Source organism: Protomyctophum bolini (assembly GCF_963924005.1).
Source record: "Protomyctophum bolini genome assembly, chromosome: 4".
In the NCBI taxonomy this organism is placed as follows: Eukaryota; Metazoa; Chordata; class Actinopteri; order Myctophiformes; family Myctophidae; genus Protomyctophum; species Protomyctophum bolini.
The window spans coordinates 42,687,114-42,695,785 of record NC_137865.1 but is presented as its reverse complement, the minus strand read 5'-3'; positions in this window follow the sequence as shown (position 1 = coordinate 42,695,785).

The following is an 8,672-nucleotide window of genomic DNA, read 5'->3' as shown; positions in this document are numbered from 1 at the left end:
GATCATATCTAATCTTCATATCACGATATGGATATATCATCATATTATAATTCACTCAATGTCTGAATGAATGTCTGTCTGTCTGTCGTAGCTCCTCACTGCCTGCACCAATCACTCCGACTTTTCACACAGGCATTGACCATAATATTCCGGAAGTCTTAACGAAGCCCTTTTTTCAATTTAACAAATTATTGATTAATTTATTTATTTATTAGTGAATTAAAATGTCCCATCGACTTACATGGGAAAATGCGAAAACTCACATTAAGTATTTTTTCTCTCAGAAACCGTTGGAGCTACAGTTGCAACACTTGGAGGGTAGGTTAATAATAATGATTCAAATTAATGTAATTCATTATTACCTCACTCGGCCTCATGGTGGCGCTATAACAGCCCAACTTTACATTTCGCCTTATAACTCTTGCACTGTAAGTTGTAAACTCAAAAGTTCACTTTCCCTGGATTCCTTGGGTCATGTCCGCATATCATGTCATTCCTTGGGTCAGGCCGGTATCATGTTGCACATGTCTTGGCTGTGTTTGTTGTAGTCTTGGTGCGGTCTGGATGGCTTGGTGAGCCATTGGTGAGCCATTGGTGAGTCATTGGTGAGCATCACCGGCTCTTCATTCCTCATCTGTGGGGATCCAGAAATATTCCACCACTTTTCGACTTCTTCTGGGCGGGGCAGAGTCGGGTCTGTCGGGTTTGTCCCCTCCAATAGCAGGCAGGTCTCCAAAGTGGGACGGACCCGTGCCCTTTCCCATTTGTGGTGCCGATACTCTCAACATGCTCCTGAAATGTGACCAAAGTCAGCTCATATACAGTATATAAAGTGTGTTATACCGTTAACATGGTTAAAATATGTAATTAAATGTTACGTTTTGATTTCTATACATGGCAACTACTCGTGTGTTTATTAATCCGAAATTATTTAATTTAGAGAGTGTATAGAAGATGGAACCAAAAGGACCCTTATGGGTCCATTTGTTAAATGAATACTGTCTGTCTCTGTTTAATGTATAAACAGTCATGTAATTGGTGTTAAACTCTTTACAAAATGTTGGCCAAAATAGCAGATCAACAAGCTTAGCGCACCTTTGAGCTTGCTCTCTGGGCGGGAACCCATGTTGGTGTTAGCATTATGTTATGCTTTAGCTATTGAAAAATAGCAGATCTCATAGAAGCTCATGAGTGTCGTGCTACGAGCTTGTAGGTCTGCTATTTTTGAAAAATCGAAGACATAGAACTGACATACGTAGAAACATAGCTTTTTCAGAAAACTGTCAGGATGTAGAAGACATTTATAGAATCTGATCTCAGGTCAAAATGGGTTAAGACATTTCTCAATTAAATAAGGGGCTGCAACCAGAGGATATATGACTATATGGGGGCATGGAACAGAACCCCCGATACAGACACACACACATCACTATGTGTTGGCCAGTCATTTACCTGGACGGGCTCCTGTCTAAAGGTACAGTCACACACACACACACACACACACCACTATGTGTTGGCCAGTCATTCACCTGGACGGGCTCCTGTCTAAAGGTACAGTCACACACACACACACACACACACATCACTATGTGTTGGCCAGTCATTTACCTGGACGGGCTCCTGTCTAAAGGTACAGTCACACACGCATCACTATGTGTTGGCCAGTCATTCACCTGGACGGGCTGTCTAAAGGTACAGTCACACACGCATCACTATGTGTTGGCCAGTCATTCACCTGGACGGGCTCCTGTCTAAAGGTACAGTCACACACGCATCACTATGTGTTGGCCAGTCATTCACCTGGACGGGCTCCTGTCTAAAGGTACAGTCACACATGCATCACTATGTGTTGGCCAGTCATTCACCTGGACGGCCTCCTGTCTAAAGGTACAGTCACACACGCATCACTATGTGTTGGCCAGTCATTTACCTGGACGGGCTCCTGTCTAAAGGTACAGTCACACACGCATCACTATGTGTTGGCCAGTCATTCACCTGGACGGTCTCCTGTCTAAAGGTACAGTCACACACACATCACTATGTGTTGGCCAGTCGTTTACCTGGATGGGCTCCTGTCAGCGTCCTCAGGACCAGGTTCAGGGGTGGAGATGTAAACAGGGTCTCCTTCCTGAACAGGAACCCCAATGTTTACATTTCATCTCTTTGGAATAAAACCTTTATTTTCTGATAGACTAACATGTTTGGGGAGAGGGGGGGGTCTTATAAATACAGTGATAAAGCTGCGGCAGCGTCTTAAACGGAGCCTGTAGCATTTTACTTTATAATTTTTTTTTAGACTGGGTTTTAGCGTGGACACTGGACACGGGATCCTTTTTCTTTTTGCCTATGACAAACGCCAGTATAGGCTTTAACATAACCACACCACCATCCCTGTGCGGTAGCACTATTTGGCCTGGTTTGAAGAAGGCCACTATACTGTAACTGTACCTTAAAGATGTGTCTATGAGGTGACAGTACTTCATTAGACACCCTGGAGTTGTTTTTATGTGCAATGGTGTATTAACTTTGTATATAGGGTTTCTTCCTGGAGGCTGAACCCTTGACAGTCAAACGGGCCAATGAAATAAACATTAATATAGTGACATCACACTATCAGCCCCTCCCCTAACCCTAAAAGCATGATTTTAACAATTTTTTGGGAAAAGTTCTTCCTCCTTATATTATAATAATACCTGATGATCATGTTTTAGGGTGGAAAAAAATCGTGGCACTCCATCTTTAAAAGGATGGTTCATGGGAGTTCTGCACTGGTTTTGGTGAATATTAAGTAGTTCCGGTCATTTTGTGGGGGGCACTGGGGGCCACGCATTAAAGTAAATTAATCCACAAAAACGGAACTACTTAATATTCACCAAAAACAGAGCAGAACTCCCAATAGAGGGTATGCGCATGCTTAAAGTGAATGGCACATAGAGTGGCAAAGCAACATGCAAAGTGAGTTTAACATTGTTTAATCCAATCAAATATGACTTTTATGTTTGGATGTCTGGGCTGTCGAGGCCAGGAAGTATAGTTATTTGCCACACAGGTGTTCCTGCATAACATCCTGCGGTTTGATGATGATGTCACGCGCATACCCTCTACGGGACTCGGTCAATCAATCAATACAGTTGCAACCACTATATTAATGGCACGTATTTCATACAGCGTAAGTTCAGAAATTCGGAACTATCCCTTTAAGTCACTGAATTACACTGTAAGTACAAACTCACCGTAAAGTTCCTTGGGCTGCCGTCCTGGTTCTTTAGAATCTTAACCCTCTGATCGCTTTCAGTCATGCAGAGGAAAAAGCTCTTGATGTTGGCCTGACACTGTGAGAAGACAAATGCACAGTGACTGATACAACATATGATCTTTAAGAGATATTTTAGCTCAATATGCAGTGTGTGAGAGTATTCATTGAAGTGAATAGCGGAGGGCAGGGCCATCATTCCTCAATCCGTTCTCTAGATTATATTATAGCTCTATGAGTACAAGTACACCTACTGCTTTGTTCTGCCTCAGAGCCACGAGGTCTTCCTGAGCTCTGAACCTGTCTGCCAGGACCCGGTGTCTCTCTCTCCAGGCGAGACACTCGCTGGTCCTCTCCTGTCTCTCCGTCTCAGCCAGACGTCTCTCCTGCTCGGCCTCCCGCTGAGCCTGGTTGGCCTTCTTGCTCTGCTCCTCTGACGCCACGGCCCTGCGCCTGGAGTTCTCCTCTCTGTGAGGTACGCATGCACACACACACACACACACACACACACACTGGTAACTTGATATTACTATACAGGCCTATTGGTGAGGACATCGGAACAGTGGTAAAGAAGTAAAATGTTTTACGTGTGTGTGTGTGTGTGTGTGTGTGTGTGTGTGTGTGTCAACCAGCAGGCTACAGCAGCTGTAGGTCAATAGGTCATGGTACAAACAGACATTCCATGCTCAAACAGACAGACATACCTACTGTACACACATCTGTTCCTTGAAGCAACTAGCACGGCTCAAAATATTTCACTTCCAAACAAATATCCCCTTAGCCAAAATAGATGCTCTGACTTCAGCCCACCTCAAACCTGCACACTCACTTCTCTTTAACTTGGATGTTTTGTTCTGTGAGTTGTCTCAGCTTGTGCCTGAGCGCATCTCTTTCTCCTTCCAGTGTCCTCTTCTCCTCCAGTAGAGCCCGCTTATCCCCGGACTCTCGTTCCAGCTTCAGCTTAGTTTCAAAGTAGTTCTTCTCTGTTTGCGCCAGCAGTAGTTGTGTATCTGTGTGCTACACGAAAGGACAGAAGGCCACTATGCTATCACAAGCTATACATTTATGTTATATGATGTTATATGTTATGTTATGTTACATTTGCTGTAAATGGATGTGGTTGTGGTAAAGAAGAGCAAATTGGCTTCTTGTAAGATTATTCCTTTTGAGTTCAATGGAAAGATGTCACTGCAAAATGTATTCTATAGGAAAAGAACGAATTGGTCCATCCCTCAAATACAGACATACATACACATTTGTATGTATAGGCCTACATTATGGATATATTGTATTTAGTTATCTTTATTAGTAGTACTAGTACATGATGAGCAGTTGGAGTTCTCAATTTCCATATAGACTTCTATACTACATTTCTACAGACTGTTTCAAGTCAAACGGGGGGCATTGAGCTCTGAGGTAGTATTACAAGTTGTACTGAAGTTGTTACTCTGCATCGTTACTAACAACACAGGAATGGATATCATGATTGTTATTTTGTGTGTGTGTGTGTGTGTGTGTGTGTGTGTGCTAATACATGTAGTGGAGATAGAGTAGGGGAGTGACATGCTTCAAATGGTTCGAACTGGGAACTTGCTGTTAGGCGAGCCCATACTGTACACTATACTGTACACGTACACCCTAACCACGCGGCTATCGTGTCGCCCCGTAATTAGAATGTAATTAGGCTGTTGTGTCAAGTGTCAATGACATTTCTTGCTTTATTTGTGTGGTCTTCCCTTTGTGTGCGTGTGTGCGTGCATGTATACTGTATAGCTTGTGGGCATATGTATTGTGTGTGTGTGTGTGTGTGTGTTGTGTTGTAATGACGTTTAGAAGATTTAGAACACTTTCCTGGGGGTCTGTGTGTAATGTGGTTTTGGATATTTTAGATTTTAGCAGTGAGCCCAGCTAGTGTCTCTGATGTCATCGACACTGGGCTCACTTACTTCCTGGACTACAATTCCCATAATGCTTTGGTGCACTGCTCCTCCTTGTGGATAGGAGGAGGGCTGTCTTACTGAGACAACATGTAGTCCAGTCCAAGTAATTGAGCCAAGTGTCCATGTGATCAGAGACACTGGGCTCACTGCTAAAATCTAAAATATCTAAAACCACATATTACACACATAAAGACCCCCAGGAAAGTGTTCTAAATCTGCTAAACATCATTAACATGTTTATTCTTTTTGCAAAAAGGGTGAAGTGTCCCTTTTATAAAACATAATTGTAACCAAACTGCATGTTCATATAACTGAACTAGCACATGTGCAGTGGTTGGAATGGAGTTGGTCTCCCTCCACTCCCATTAAGAAATATAGACGCATGGTGTCTGGCAGGACACCTCCTGGTTGACAAGTAGCCCTGCCTGATGCTCATAAACATCTCCCATGGCCAAGTGGCGATGTACTGTATGTATGTATTAGATATAATTAGACGTATGTACAGTATGTATACACTTATGTGTATGCGTGCGTGTGTTGTGTAACCTCTTTTTTAAGGTGCTGTAGTTCGTCGTTCAGTCTGTTCCTATCCACCACCGTGTGTTCCAGCTCCTGCTTGAAGCTCAGGAAGCGCGTCTCTGCCAGAGCTCTGGTCTTCTCCGCCTCCTCTCGAGAGACGTCGGCGTGCTCTGCCGCCCGCGAACACAGCGTCGCCCGCTGCTGACTCTGGTACAGCTTCTGCTTTGCCTGGCAGTGGTTGAGAAAAGAAGAGAAGAGAAGGGAGAGCATACATACAGATGCATCTGAGACGTTAATTAATGGTAACGGCAAGGATTCTGCTGTGACTATACAGTAGTGAACAGGGACTATAGGTCAAGACAGTGTAGAGGCCATTGACATCTTTTTAAGATGAGGAGGGATTTTACGTGGAACATTAGATCATTAGTGGAACATTAGAATGAAGCAGGTAAACATGGCGATAGAGTAAAAGATCAGCAATAAAGACTCAGACTTGAAGACTCAGACTTGAGTCCGATGACTCCAAGTCCAATGGCTTCAAGTCAAACGATTTGCGCCTGCAGTCTTGTGACTTGGATTTCTATTTGGCAATTTTATGCTTTATTTCAGATTACAGGTCAGTATAGACTATAAAGAGACAGGAAAGGGCAGAGAGAGGTGACACATGTCAGACAAGAGACAGTGGTTTTGAACCCAGGTCCTCGTGCTCAAAGGGAGCTTATTGTCTGTGTACTGCCTAAAGGGTTTCGCCAGCAGGCACCCCAGGGCGTACCTCTTTGACCTGCGCCTGCAGTTCCTGGTTCAGGTTCCTCAGGTTCCTCATGGTCAGCTCACTCTCCGTACGCATCATGATCCTCTCCATGTGGATCTCGTTGGCTAAATACTTGTTTTCCTTCCTCAGATCCTCGCATTCCTTATTGGGGAAAGATCATGCCACACAGTGATCAAATGCAACATTTTAAATTGTTCCTCTCTTGTGTTTTATATATTCCACTGCGCTTGCATACAGCAGTGCATCGATAGGCCGTTGAGAGTGACTGAATCCTCTATGAGTACTGTACTTGGTCCCTCTACACCGAATGCTTTTGCCGAAAGTAGGCGATTTACAAGCTCACAACATGCTACTTGTGTGACGCATTAATGAGCTTGTATATCCCAGAATAGGGATGCTTGTGTTCAAGTGGTTAAAGAAAACATTTCAAGCGTTTGGCTGACAAAAGAGAAGGTTTCAGTGTCTTTCTCAATGACACCTGAACTTTGACACACCTGATTTGTGCAGTTCAAATTATTTGCATTACAGGACAGGTCAAGGACGTGTGACACGCACACAAACACCACATCCTAGTCTTACCTTTCTTTTCCTCACTAGTTCTCCTTGGAGGTGGTTGATTTGAAGGAAGGACCCGCTGTTGCTGTGGGCGCTGATCGGCCGGACGGCTCGCACTGGCCTCCGGCACGGCCTCGGCAACACGCTCACCTCCTCCAGCACTCCTCCTCCTCCCCCCTTGCCGAACCGACTCCCTCCGTTGAACCGACTCACTCCGTTGACATTGCTGCTGCTCATGGAGAAAGGCTTGTCCAGCAGCGAAGGTCTCCCCACAGAGGAAGACAAGGTCTGCAGGTCTCCATGAGACGTGGCCCGTAGGGACATTATCGAGAAGTTGCAGGACCCGGGTCACGGGTCCCAAGATTTCTGGCTTCAGGTGTACGTACTGTATAATATGGTGCTCTGAATGCAGAAGAGACTCTGCTCTGCAAGGATAACCTAAATGAAGGTTGTCCGGTTTCATGTTTGCTTCCCCAGGCGGATCCTATCCCTCGTGGGGCATCATTTATCATTCATTAGGTAACATGATAGTTGCTAGTTTTTTGCGCGATGGTAGAGAGTGAGGAAAGAGTATTCACAATCTAGAGACGTATGCCTTCCAATGAGTGCTGCCTGGTAGTGCTTAATTACTCACACGCTGCAGAGCCAGTTTCAGTCCTCGCACGGCTCGCAGGACCACCGTGGCTGTAAAAAGGATTATGATGACAGGATTGTTCAAAGGGGTATTATAGATGCATCGACAGACTCTATAACAACCATAGACAACGCTCCACACGTCCCAAACTCTTCTCCCTTCTGGCTCCAAAACTATGGAATGCACTTCCCATCACAGTCAGAACTGCAGCCTCACTCCCAATCTTCCGCCGTAGTCTGAAAACCCACCTCTTCAGACTCCACCATGGCCCGTAGCACTTGCCCCTAGCCTAGCCCCTTAGATAGCACTTCATGTCAGATAGTATTTTAGACAGACTTATAGCTTGTTACGTAGACGGCACTAGAATTGCATTTTATGTAGTCATAGCACTTTATAGTACACATGTATATTGTATAAAATATAATATAGTATAGTATGTATAGTTGACATAGATACTCCACTGTTACGTTCTTAGTTTATACATGATTCATGATAACTACTTTTATATGTGATGTATGCCATGCTTTGTTTTTGCTTAATGTAAGTCGCTCTGGATCAAGAGTGTCTGCTAAATGCCTATACATTGTATAGATGAAACCAGTAAATTATAAAGCAAAACAATTAGGCTACTTAAAAACGTACTATGAAATAACATCAGCATTATAAAAATGTAGTGTTAAAGGTCGAATGTCATACCCCTCGGGAGAACAATTTACAATTTTACAATTTAGGCATTTAGCAGACGCTCTTAATCCAGAGCGACTTACATTAAGCAAGAACAAAAGCATGGGAATACATCACATAAAAACATTCATCATGAAACATGCGTAAGCTAAGAAAGTAACAGTGGAATATCTATATAATGAAATTTATACGTATAAACTTTACATATATACTACTATGCTATACATATGTACTATGGCGTGCTATGACTATATACAATGCAATTCTAGTGCTGTCTACATAACATGCTATAAGTCTGTTTCAAATGCTATCTAA